Genomic DNA, 14,776 nt, shown 5'->3' on the forward strand with positions numbered 1-14,776 from the left:
ATATAGAGTGAGAAAAGGATAGGTCTGAGTCCTGAGTAACAGCAACATGTAAGAAACGGGTAGAAGATAAGGCATCACAGGGTTATGGAGAAAACCAGAATATTGTGTCATAACAGAAGGCAAGAGAATGGTGTGTTGGGTGTGGTCAATGGGCACTTAGTGCCCATTCCTACTTTCTGTTCTATTTGTCTTCCTGGACAGCTAAAAACTTCTTTTCCAAGATTCCCTTGCAACCAGAGGTCTGGATGCAAATTAGGTTCCAGAAATTCCATGTACTACTCAAGATTTAGAAGGTTTAGAGCTGAGGCAGAGGCTACATAGTCTTGATGCTCTTGGCTGATTTCTGTTGAAGTTGTGGAGCTTTTCCACAGCAGTGTTCCAGTGCCTAGTTGATAGCTTCATGCTTGGTCAGTTGTCTTGGTGGTGGTAGCAGTTTCCTAGCACATGGATTGTAGCCATTATAGTGTGTTCTGATTCCCTACCTTCCCAATTTTGGCAAAGGTACCGTCTCCCTGGCAGGTCAGTTGTGATGGCATTCTTGGAGATCTGGTTATACCCAAAGCTCTCCCAACACTTTAATAAACACCTATTTTCTATACCAATCCTCTTCTGCATAAAAGATCTACAGTGGTTTCTTTTATTCTTTTTGAATACTGACTGAATGAAGGGGATATTTCAGGGAGGAATCTTGTGTGTGTGTGTTTTTCCACATCATCAAGAAATGAACTCAATTCTGAAACTATCTACATGAAGATAGCATCGAATCTCACAAGTTAAGGGCTCAGTCCTACGAGACTCCCCACCCCCACCTTCAGACATTAATCACAAGTTCATGTTGTCACCTGGGCTGACCAACTGCTGTAGATCGAAGGTTCTCACAACCCTTGCCTTGGGTTCAATTAATTTGCTAGAACAGCTCACAGAACTCAGAAAAACACTTTACTTAGGTTTACCAGTTTGTTGTAAGAGAATATGATGCAGGAACAGCCAGATAGAAGAGATGCAAAGGGCAAAGTATAGTAAGTGAGAAGGAGTGCAGAACTTCCATGCCCTCTCTGAGCATGCCACTCTCCCCAAATCCTCACGTGTGAAATCTCCACGTGTTCACCAACCAGAACCTGTCAGAACTGGTTCTTTTGGGATTTTATGGAGGCTTCATAACCTAGGCATGATTGACCAAATCCTTGGCCATTGGTGATTGATTCTGCCTCCTGCCCCTCTCCCTTTCCCTCAGAGGTCAGGGGTCGGACTGAAAGTTCCAACCCTTCAATCACAGGGTTGGTTCCCCTGGCAACCAGCCCCATCCTTCCTGCTTTCCAAAAGTCACCTTTGTTACCATAAACTCAGGTGTGGTTGAAAGGAGTTTGTTATGAATATGAAGACACCTTTATTGCTCTTATCATTTAGAAAATTCCAAGGGTTTTAGGAGCTCTGTGCCAGAAACAGGGACAAAGACCAAATATATATTTCTTATTATAAATCACAATATCACAGATCTTCATTTATTTTCTATACAGGGCCTATTATGCCACTGTAAATAGTTTCTATTTAATCCATAAGCAAAGGGAAGCCCATAAATAGTTTTAAACAGAAGAATTACAAGGGCATATCTGCACAGTTTGGAAACATCATTCAGTCTAGGGAATAGGTGGGAAGGCATTAAGGCTAGAAAGAGGGTACCCATTAGGGATTGTTGGTTGGTCCTCCAAGCAAATTATGATGGGGCCTAAACTCAGGTGATGACAGTAGAGATGGTGAGGTAGAGGATAGGTACAAGAGAATTTTAAGAATATGGTGTGAAAAATTATGTCTCAAACATTGATTAACCACAGCTAAAATTGAAGACTTAGGTCACCATGATATTTTCTGAGAAGCTCTGTAAAGAGAAATGCTAAATGTTTGTGTCCCCCCAATATTCATATGTTGAAACCTAATCCTCAATGTGATGGTATTTGGAGGTGGGGCCACTGGGAGGTGATCAGGTCATGAGGGTAGAGCCCTCATGCATGGGATTATAAGAGACCCCAGAGAGCTTCCTCCCCACTTCCACCATGTGAGGAAACAGGGAAAGTGCGGCCATTTATAAACCAGGAAGTGGGCCCTCACCAGACACTGAATTTTCCAGTGCCTTGATCTTGGACTTCTCAGAACTGTAAGGAACAAATATTTGTTGTTTAAGCCACCAAGTCTATGGTATTCTGTTATAGCAGCCCAAACAGACTAAGACAAGAAAAAACTCATATTGTTGACATAAGTACTTTAAGAAATTAAGTGCTGTGTTATTTATTGCCCTTCTCCACAAAATAAGGAAGAAAAGTTTACAGAATATTCCATATTTACATTCTAGTGACAACACGAGTATAATTAAAAAATAATCCATGTGGGGCAAAGGTCTGAAATAGGATTAAAATGTACATGTTCTGCATCTTGAATCATGATGCCAGTTCCTCTCTATGGTTAAGATTTTCAGTAAGAAAGAGAAAGGGTTTTGCCAAGATCCACAACTATTTACAAAGCTCTTATTTATTTTCTCAGAATAACCGTTAAAGTCTTGTGATGACCTCAGAGGAAAATGCATTCTTTTAAGAAATTATTTAAGTCACAAGTGTGTTTGTTATGGAAAAGTGAATTTACTTGCTTAAGTTGTAAGTGATCTCAGTAATCATATTGATACTTATTAATCTACCACTCAGTGTATTATATTAGACAGAAAGCACCTGACTGATTAGTTTAGTTTTCTCCCTGCAAATTGCTTGAAATTAAAACATGCCTTTGGCCAATTCTGATCTAAATACATGACAAAGCGTTGTTCTTCTGTAAGTAGTAGGATAGTCAGGACTTGGTGATTGGTTTGAAAGATTGGGCAAAGAAGAATCTTCAGGAATGATGCCCAGGCTGCCGACTTGGGTAACCAGTAGGGGAAGAAGATGTTCAGTGATACAGGGGTCATAGGAGGAGGAGAGCAAATTTCTCAGGAAGACAGGGTGTTTGACTCTGGACATGTGGAATTTGAGGTGCCTGTAGGAAAAATGAACAGAGATGATTAACAAACAAATGGAGGTATGTGTATGGAACTCAAGAGAAATCTAGAAATTTAAATTTGGAGCAGACTGCACATGACTCATATAGAGCCATTCTCAGCTAAGTTTGGGACCCTTGCAATACAATTTGACCCAGGAAAGGTCAAATCTTTCTTAAAACCTTAATGCTTTCCTCATTGAGAACAGAATATGTTGACTTTAAAAGAAAATCAATATTCACTGTGGTGAATACTGCCCTTGGGTAATTTAGGAGGAAACCAGCCATGGTATTGATGTTGGGCATGAAGGGCCCTCCATCTTGCTCCTGCCAGGGTCCAGAACATAACAGGTACTCAATAATTGTTTGTTGAATGAACAAGTGGTTAAACATCCCCTTTCCTCGTAGCCTGCCCTGAAATGTGTCCTCATCACCCAATGAAACTGAAAATGCAAAGGCTAGAAATACTTTTGTTTTAATGAAAGGATCATACCCAAGTACTTCTGGGAGGGGTAATCAGCAAGCACCATGGGTCACACGATTCACCACTGGAATAAGTTTTGGAAAAAGGAAGGAAAACGCATGGGGAACAGGGAGCCATGGAGGTCAGGCTGCTTCCTTCACATCTTTTCCTGGGGCTGATCTGGCCTGAAGGCCTGAGGCTCTCCACCCAGGACACTCTTAAGGATACCAAAATGTCCTTCCCATCCTTTCCATTACTTGCTTTCAAATGTGTCTCTGCCACCCCACTGCACACCCACCCCACCCCGGGGAACATCAACACAGTCTGAAGGCCCACTTCCCCAACCCCGCCACACTTATTTTTGTTGTTGTTTCTTCATAGCATTGATCTTTGCGACTAAACATCAACCTGAAAAGCCAAGGAACGGTGTGCCTCCCCTTACAGTAATTTTGAGATCTCTTGTGGGACTAAAGCACGATCCCGGGGTTTATAAGAGGTGCCACATCTTTGCAGGGAGGGGAATGTGGAGATGGGGGGAGTGGTGGGGAAAGGAAAGCCTTTGTTGTAGCTACAAAGATATCAACAAAGGCAAGGCCCTCGCCCAGTTGGAATGAAAGGAGTTAGAAACTGAGTGGGAAGCCTGCCCCAACCCTTCACTCTGATTTTGGCCTCTGCTTATTATTATGGTTCAGCTTCTCTCCTTAAGTCACTATTGGCTTCTGTCTCGATGAGCAGCAACTCAGAAAGTGTAAACCTGTCCCTGGAACGTCATCCTTTAGAAGCTGAAATGGAATATTTCTGGAATAACCTTTCCCTTCATGTCTGTACACAGCCCCAGGAGCAGCAATTCTGCAAGAGGGGAGTGGAGAGTGAGCCACAACCTGTATCATGAAGGCCTCCAAAATGCTCCTCCCTGGTACAAGTAGAGAATTAACACGAACGTACTGGGGAGGAAGGGAGAGGCCTGAATGATCAGGTTAGCAGCCTCACGTAGAGACCTCTCCTCCACCAACCGTCCTCCTCAGTTAGCAAAAGCTCAGTAAGTATTTGCACTGCACACTGGGGGTTAAGTTAGGCTAACATGGACGCTGTGAAATACCAGCCAACCCATCTCCTGATTCTCCCTTGTTCCAAGAGCTCCAGGGTCCCGTCTTTAACAACAGCTGGAAAAAAAACTCTACCCGATTTCCTCTTGCCATCCTCCAAAATCCTAGTGAATTCATCACCTGAGTTAAAATTATCCTCTTGCGAAACAGACCCCAGAGACTTGGGCTGGTCTAACTCCAGCTGCTCTTTATAGCCAAAGCAACCTGACTTAATTTTTACAGATGAGCGAGTGTTGGTGGTGAAAATCGATCACTCTAAGAATGACCAAAGAAGCAGGCTCTAAAATTCCCTGAAGAGTGCTCTTCTCTCAGAAGCTGTAGAGGTGTGCAGGAATGTTAGATGCACCCCCTCTGAGCAACACCTGTTGTTTGGGGAGCCGAGACTTTATTTGCTAACACATATCTGGGAGTGTGATTTGGTTTTCCTGTTTCCATTTTGGGCTCTGGTACTTGACTTTGCTTTGTGAGTTTCTCAAGGGACAGGTGCATCCCATCTGCTGACATATGTTGGCTCTGAGGTGACGCAGTCTCATTAAGACGGCTCCTATTTAAATGTTGTGTCTTCTGCTGTTTCTGTCTCAGCGTATTTCTCCTTTTCAGTTTTCTTTCCCTCCACTGGCCCCAATGGACCCAAATGGACTACATGACATTCTCCTGTTTTCAGTCCTCCATCTGTATTCTATCAGTATGGAATACGGTAATTACTTGATCCATCTTTCAATTCACTGGACTATAAACAGGAGCCAGAGAAAGCCAACAACTCCATTTTCCATTGGAAAATGCCCAGGGGCTGGTTAACAAGAAAAGTGTTCACAGGAAAGGAAATTAACAGTTTGATGAGATGTCAGAGTACGTGCTAGGGAGCATCAACCAACAGTAAGCCTCTTACCTGAAGCTGAGGCCATGAATCTCTTCTATACCAAAGCAGGAATTGAAATGCAGATCCACACTTGTACCTCAGATTTCCCCGTGAGACTTACTTCTTAAGCATTCTCTTAAAAGATAGGAGTTTCACTGGGCTAGGGCATTATGTTTTTTGAAATGGGAGAAGTAGGGTATACTAGAAATTATATCATCGTCATCGTTACCATTGTTATATAATTTAAAAAATGTGGCTGGCCTTTCTCCCTAGTTCCTGGAAGACAACCTCTAAATTTTTGGAATTTTCCTAGGAATAGAAGTGTCTCTGTTATTCATGGTGGGCCCCTCGGACCACAACTAAATTTACACCAACAAGATGCCTCAGGATGGAGGCTGGCTATGCCATCAAGACTAATAATGTGATTAGAGTGTAGGGCTTAGAGCACAGGTAAGGAATAGAATTTTTTTCCAGATAAGTATAAAACTGGAAGATGATCTCTTTTCACCAAAAAGCCTAAGTACATAAATTCCTTCTCATCACTGAGGAATGTAGGCAAACTTAAAGATATAGAACACAATACTATACACAGAAGGAAAATATGCCCAGGGCAGCAAGCAACAGGCATTTTACAGAGCTTGCATAGAATGTTCCAGGATTGAACAAACCTAGTGGGAAGAGAATAAATAAAGTTATAGACCAACTTCCTGAAAATTATATTTAAATGAGATCATTGTGCACTATTCAGGAGAAAGAATCAATATTCCCAACCTACAAAGAGTTTTAATAAATCAGTGAGAAAAGACTAAAATCCCTACAGAAAAAAATGACAGAGCACACAGACAAGAACATTTTAAAAGAGATAACACAAATGGCGAATATACACATGGAAATATGTGCAACATTTCTGGAAACAAAAAAATGCCAGTTAAAAATACTGAGATATATTTTACAAAACAAAATAACAATAAAAGAGAGAACTAGCAGGTAGAGCTACTAGTCTTTGGAAAGGAAAAATAAATAATGAGATATCATTTCTTTACCTAAAAGACTGGCAAAGATAAAAAAGATTTCCAATACCTAGTATTGGAAAAGTGAACTCTCTTATTAACAGTGTTGGATGTGTAAATTAGCAAAAACTTTCTGGTGGGAAATTTGGCATTATGTATTAAAATGGTACATGGGCATTCCCTTTCACTAATTCCATTTCCAGAAATTTATAATATGTTGATAATCAGACAAGTATACACATATGTATATACACACATATCTACACACACTCACATCCATATACATACATAGAGGCAACATATCTATTAGTAGATAGTTAAAACAGATTATGGTATATTCCCCACTTACAGAATAATATACAACCATTAAAAATTAAGATGTTGATCCATATTATTTTTGGCTACAACACATTGCTGAATAAGAAAACAAGTAGCAAAAAAAGCATTCATATCATTCCCATTTTAATTGTGTGAGTGTACAAATACTAGCAATTGTTCTATTCATGAGGGGGAATTACAGGTGATTTTCACTTTATTATTGTTTGAATTTATTTTAGACTTTTGTTTTTTTTTTTACAGCAGTTTAAGGTCCATAGAAAAATTGAGAGGAAGGTGTAGAGATATCTCATATACCCCCCTCTCCCATTATCAACATCCCCACCAAAGTAGAACATTTGTTACAATTGATAAACCTACATTGACTTATCTTAACCACCCAAAGTCCATAGTTTATCTTAGGGTTCACTCTTGGTGTTGTACATTCTATACATTTGGACAAAGGTATAATGACATGTATCTACCATTATAGTATACAGAGTATTTTCACTGCCCTAATAATCCTCTGTGGTCTTCACAGAGATGAATAAAATCCTCTGCTTATCCCTCTCCACCACCCCCCACCAACCTCTGGCAACCACTGATCTTTTACTGTTTCCAAGGTTTTGCCTTTTCCAGGATATCAAATAGTTAGAATCACAGAGTGTATAGCATTTTCAGATTGACTTCTTTCCCTTGTTTATATGCATTTATGTTTCCTCCGTCTCTTTTCATGGCTTAAGCACTAATTTCTTTTTAGTGCTGAATAATAATCCACTATCTGGATATATTACAGTTTGTTTATCCATTCACCTACTGAAGGATATCTTGGTTGCTTCCAAGTTTGGGCAGTTATGAATGAATTAAGCTGCTATAAACATCTGTTTGCAGGTTTTTGTGTGGATATAAGTTTCACCTCCTTTGGATAAATACCAAGGAGTGTGATTACTGGATCATATAGTAGGAGTATGTTTAGTTTTGTAAGAAACTGCCAAACTGTCCTCCAAAATGACTACGTAATTTCATCTCCACCAGCAATGAATTGGAGAGCAACGGGAGCTCTCATCTGTTGCCAGTATTTTATTGTCAGTGTTCCGGATTTTGGGCTATTCTAATAGGTGCGTGATTGTATCTCATTGTTGTCTTAATTTGTATTTCCCTGCTGACATCTGATGGGGAGCATCTTTTCCATATGCTATTTGCCACTTGTATATCTTCATTGGTGAGGTGTCTGTTTAGGTCTTTTGTCCATTTTTTAATTGGGTTCTTCACATTCTTATTGTTGAATTTTAAGAGTTCTTTGTATATTTAGAATGACAGTCCTTTATCAGATGTGTCTTTTGCAAATATTTTCTCTGTGGCTTGTCTTCTCATTATTTTGGCATTATATTTTTCAGAGCATAAGTTTTCTATTTTAATGAAGTCCAGCTTATCAATTATTTCTTTCATAGATTATACTGTTGTTGTATCTAAAAAGTTATCAACATATTCAAGGCCATATAAGTCTTCTCCTATTTTATCTTCTAAAAGTTTTACAGTTTTGTTTTACATTTAGGTCTATGATCATTTTGAGTTAAAAGTCTATGTTTTTTTTGTTGTTGTTGTTCATGTGGATGTCCAGTTGTTTCAATGTCATTTGTTGAAAAGACTATCTTTGCTCCATTGTGTTACCTTTGCTCCATTGTATTACCTTTTGTCAAGATCATTTGACTATATTTATGTGGGTCTATTTCTGGGCTCTCTTTTCTGTTCTATTAGTCTATTTGTCTATTTTTTCACCAATACCACACTGTCTTGATTACTGTAGCTTTATAGTATAGTCTTGAAGTCTAGTAGTATTAGTCTTCCAATTTTATTCTTCTTCTTCAATGGTTTGTGGGCTATTCTGGGTCTTTTGCCTCTACAAATAAACTTTAGAATCAGTATGTCAGTATCCACAAAATAACTTCTGGGGTTTTCACTGGAATTGCACTAAATCTATAGATTAAGTTGGGAAGAACTAACATCTTGACATATTGATTCTTCCTATCCCTGAGCATGAAATATCTCCCTATTTATTTAGTTCTTCTTTGATTTCATTTATCAGAGTTTGTGCTTTTCCTCACATAAATCTTGTACGTATTTTGTTAGATTTATACCTAAGTATTTCATTTTTGTAATGCTAATATAAATGGTATTGTGCTTTTAATTTCAAATTCCCTTGTTCATTGGTAGTATATAGGAAAACAATTAACTTTTTTATATTAACCTTGTATTCTGCAACCTTGCTGTAAGCACGTATTAATTCCAGGAGTTTTTTGTTGTTGTTGTTGATTCTTTCAGATTTGCTACATAGACAATTATGTCATCTATGAACAAAGACAGTTTTACTTCTTTCTTCCCAATTCGTATAAATTTCTTATTCTTTTCTTATTGCATTGTGAGAAATTCCAGTACAATGTTGAAAAGAAGTGGCGAAAGGGTATACCCTTGCCTCGTACCTGATCTTAGTGAGAAAGCTTCGAGTTTCTCACCACTAAGTATGATGTTAGCTGTAGGTTTTTTTGTAGTCTATCAAGTTGAGTAGGTTCCCCTCTATTCCTAGTTTACTGAGGAGTTTTTATCATGAGTGGGTGTTGGATGTTGTTAAATGCTTTTTTTTTTTTGCATCTATTGATATGATCATATAATTTTTCTCCTTTAGCCTATTGATATGATGATTACATTAATTGATTTTTGAATGTTGAACCAGATTTGCATACCTAGGATAGATCCCACTTGGTTGTGGTGTATAATTTTTCTTATATGTTTTTTGAATTTGATTTGCTAATATTTTGTTGAGGACTTTTGCATTTATGATCATGAGAGATATTGGTCTGTAGTTTTCTTAAAATGTGTTTGTGTGGTTTTGGTATCAGGCTAATGCTGTTCTCTTTGACTGAATTAGGAAGTATTCCCTGCTTCTATCCTCTGAAAGAGATTGTAGAGAATTGGTATAATTTCTTCCTTAAATGTTTGGTAGAATTCACCAGTGAACCTTCTGGGCCTTGTGCTTTCTGGTTTGGAGGTCATTAATTATCATGCAATTTCTTTAGTAGATGTAGGCTTATTCAGACTGTATATTTCTTCTTGTGTGAGTTTTGGTAGATTGTATCTTTCAAAGAATTGGTCCATTTCATCTAAGCTATCAAATCTAGGGGCATAGAGTAGTTCAGAGTATTCCATTATTATTCTTTTAATGTCTGTGGGATGTGTAGTGATCTTCCCTCCTTCATTTCATATATTAGTAATTTGTATTCTCTTTTTTTCTCAGTTAGTCTGGATAGAGCTTATTAATTTTATTGCTTCCCCCCCCCCAACAAAGAACTAGCTTTGGTTTTGTTGATTCTGTCTACTGAGAGATGAAAAACAAGCAAGGTTTTCTCTAAGCTAATTTTTTCCAAAGAACTAGCTTTTGGTTTTGTTGATTTTCTCCTATTTTCAATTTCATTGATTTCTGCTCTAATCATTATTATTTCTTTCTTTCTGCTTACTTTTTTTTTTTTTAATTTTATTTACTTATTTATTTATGGCTGTGCTGGGTCTTCGTTTCTGTGCGAGGGCCTTCTCCAGCCACGGCAAGCGGGGGCCACTCCTCATCGCGGTGCGCGGGCCTCCCACTGTCGCGGCCCCTCCCACTGCGGAGCACAGGCTCCAGACGCACAGGCCCAGCAATCGTGGCCCACGGGCCCAGCCGCTCCGCGCCACGCGGGATCCTCCCAGACCAGGGCCCAAACCCGCGTCCCCCGCACCGGCAGGCAGACTCCCAACCACTGCGCCACCAGGGAAGCCCCTCTGCTTACTTTTGATTTAATTTGCTCTTCGTTTTCTAGTTTCCTAAGGTGTAAACTTAGATTATTGATTTTAGGTCTCTCTTCTGTTCTAATATATGTATTTAGTGCTGTAAATTTCCCTCTAAGCACTACTTTTGCTGCCTCCCACAAATTTTGATAAGTTGTGTTTTCATTTTTCATTTAGTTCAAAATACTTTAAAATTTCTCTTGAAATGTCTTCTTTGACCCAGGCATTATTAGGAAGTGTGTATTTACTCTCCACTCATTTGGCCATTTTCCAGTTATCTTTCTGTTATTGATTTCTGGTTTAATTCCACTGTGGTCTAGGAGGAGACATTGTATAATTTCTATTCTTTTAAATTCATTAAAGTGTGTTTTATGGCCCAGAATATAGTCAATTTTGATGGATGTTCCATGTTACCTTGAGAAGAATGCTATTCTGCTATTGTTGGATGAAGTAGACTATAGATATAAATTATATCTAATTGATTAATGGTGTTGTTGAGTACAATATATCCTTCCTCAATTTCTGTCTGTTGGATTTGTCCATTTCTGCTACAGGAATGTTGAAGTCTCGAATTATTATAGTGGATTCATCTATTTCTCCTTGCATTTCTATCCGTTTTTGCCTCATGTAGTTTGGTACTTTATTGTTAGACACACACATGTTAAAGATTGTTATGTTTTCTTGGCGAATAGGCCCCTTTATCATTATGTAAAGCCTTTCTTTATCCCTGATAACATTTCTTGTTTTGAAGTCTACTTTGTCTGAAATTAATATAGCTACTCCTGTCTTCTTCTGAAATTTTGAAATGTTAGCATGTTATATTTTTCTCCATCCATTTACTTTTGATCTATATGAGTCTTTATGTTGAAAGTGAGTTTATTGTATGCAACATATAGTCAGATCTTGTTCTTTGATACACTCTGACAGTGCCTGGTTTTTTTATTTTTAATTAATTAATTTATTTATTTTTATACAGCAGGTTCTTATTAGTTATCAATTTTATACATATTAGTGTATATATGTCAACCCAATCTCCCAATTCATCCCACCACCACGACCCACCCCCGCTTTCTCCCCTTGGTGTCCATATGTTTGTTCTCTACATCTGTGTATCTGTTTCTGCATCCCTGTTTTTTAATTGGTGCATTTAGACCTTTGACATTCATAGTGATTTTCGATATTGTTAGATTAAAATCTACCATATATGTTACTGTTTTCTACTGGTTGCCCTTGTTCTTTGTTCCTGTTTTTGTCCTCCACTCTTTTTCTGCCTTTTGTAATTTTTTTCTGCCTTTTGTAATTTTAATTGAGCATTTTGTATGATTCCATTTTCTCTCCTTTCTTAGCATATCAGCTATAATTTTTTTTTTTACTTTTTTTAATGGTGGTCTTAGTGTTTACAATATACATTTACAACTAATCCAAGTCCACTTTTAAAAACCCTATAAGGCCTCATGTGTAGTGTACATACCTTTTAATAACAAAATAATACTAACTCCTTTCTCCTATCCCTTATGTTGCTGTCATTCATTTCATTTATATATATATATATATATTATATATATAGGCACATAAGATATAAATATAAAAGCATACATAGTTGAATACATTGTTGCTATTATTATTTTGAACAAACTGTTTTCTGTTAGATCAATTAAGAATAAGAAAATAAGAGATTGGTTCAAGATGGCAGAGTAGAAGGACATGTGCTCACTCCCTCTTGCGAGAGCACCAGAATCACAACTAACTGCTGAACAATCATTGACAGGAAGACACTGGAACTCACAAAAAAAGATACCCCACATCCAAAGACAAAGGAGAAGCCACAATGAGATGGTAGGAGGGGTGCAATCACAATAAAATCAAATCCCATAACCACTGGGTGGGTGACTCACAAACTGGAGAACAATTATACCCCAGAAGTCCACCCACTGGAGTGAAGATCCTGAGCCCCACGTCAGGCTTCCCAACCTGAGTGTCCGGCAATGGGAGGAGGAATTCCCAGAGAATCAGACTTTGAAAGGTAGAGGGATTTGATTGCAGGACTTTGACAGGACTGGGGGAAACAAAGACTCCACTCTTGGAGGGCACACACAAAGTAGTATGCACATCAGCACACAGGGGGAAGGAGAAGTGACCCCATAGGAGACTAAACCAGAGCTACCTGCTACTGTTGGAGGGTCTCCTGCAGAGGTGGGGGGGGTGTTTGTGGTTCACCACGGGGACAAGGTGACTGGAAGCAGAATTTCTGGAAAGTACTCCTTGGCGTGAGCCCTCCCAGAGTCTGCCATTAGCCCCAGCAAAGAGCCTGTAACCTCCAGTGCTTGGTTGTCTCAGGCCAAATAACCAACAGGGAGGGAACTCAACCCCACCCATCAGCAGACAAGGAGATTAAAGTTTTACTGAGCTCTACCCAACACAGCAACATCCAGCTCTACCCACCACCAGTCCCTCCCATCAGGAAGCTTGCACAAGCCTCTTAGATAGCCTCATCCACCAGAGGGCAGACAGCAGAAGCAAGAAGAACTATGGTCCTGCAGCCTGTGGAACGAAAACCACATTCACCAAAAGATAGACAAAATGAAAAGGCAGAGGACTATGTACCAGATGAAGGAAGAAGATAAAACCCCAGAAAAACAACTAAATGAAGCTGAAATAGGCAACCTTCCAGAAAAAGAATTCAGAATAATGATAGTGAAGACGATCCAGGACCTCGAAAAAAGAATGGAGGCAAAGATTGAGAAGATGCAAGAAACGCCTAATAAAGACCCAGAAGAATTAAAGAACAAACACCTAGAACAATTAAAGAACAAACAAATAGAGATGAGCAATACAATAACTGAAATGAAAAATACACTAGAAGGAATCAATAGCAGAATAACTGAGGCAGAAGAATGGATAAGTGACCTGGAAGACAGAATGGTGGAATTCACTGCCGTGGAACAGAATAAAGAAAAAAGAATGAAAAGAAATGAAGACAGCCTAAGAGACCTCTGGAACAACATTAAACACAACAACATTCGCATTAGAGGGGTCCCAGAAGGAGAAGAGAGAGAGAAAGGACCCGAGAAAATATTTGAAGAGATTATAGTCAAAAACTTCCCTAACATGGGAAAGGAAATATCCACCCAAGTCCAGGAAGCGCAGAGTCCCAGGCAGGATAAATCCAAGGAGAAACACGCCGAGACACATAGTAATCAAATCGACAAAAATTAAAGACAGAGAAAAATTATTAAAAGCAACAAAGGAAAAATGACAAATAACATACAAGGGAACTTCCACAAGATTAACAGCTGATTTCTCAGTAGAAACTCTACAGGCCATAAGGGAGTGGCATGATATACTTAAAGTGATGAAAGGGAAGAACCTACAACCAAGATTACTCTACCCAACAAGGATCTTATTCAGATTCGACAGAGAAATCAAAAGCTTTACAAACAAGCCAAAGCTAGGAGAATTCAGCACCACCAAAAAAACTCTACAACATATTCTAAAGGAACTTCTCTAAGTGGGAAACACAAGAGAAGGAAAGGACCTACAAAAACAAACCCAAAACAATTAAGAAAATGGTAATAGGAACATACATATCAATAATTACCTTAAGTGTGAATGGATTAAATGCTCCAACCAAAAGACACAGGCTCGCTGAATGGATACAAAAACAAGACCCATATATATGCTGTCTACAGGAGACCCACTTCAGACCTAGGGATAGATACAGACTGAAAGTGAGGGGATGGAAAAGGATACTCTATGCAAATGGAAATCAAAAGAAAGCTGGAGTAGCAATACTCATATCAGATAAAATAGACTTTAAAATAAAGAATGTTACAGGAGACAAGGAAGGACACTACATAATGATCAAGGGATCAATCCAAGAAGAAGATATAACAATTATAAATATATATGCACCCAACATAGCAGCACCTCAATACATAAGGCAACTGCTAACAGCTATAAAACAGGAAATCAACAGTAACACAACAATAGTGGGGAACTTTAACACCTCACTTACACCAATGGACAGATTATCCAGACGAAAACTTAATAAGGAAACACAAGCTTTAAATGACACAATAGACCAGATACATTTAATTGATATATATAGGACATTCCATCCAAAAACAGCAGATTACACTTTCTTCTCAAGTGCACACGGAACATTCTCCAGAACTGATCACATCTT

The sequence above is a fragment of the Eschrichtius robustus genome, chromosome 2 (genome assembly GCF_028021215.1).
Source record: "Eschrichtius robustus isolate mEscRob2 chromosome 2, mEscRob2.pri, whole genome shotgun sequence".
Lineage (NCBI taxonomy): Eukaryota > Metazoa > Chordata > Mammalia > Artiodactyla > Eschrichtiidae > Eschrichtius > Eschrichtius robustus.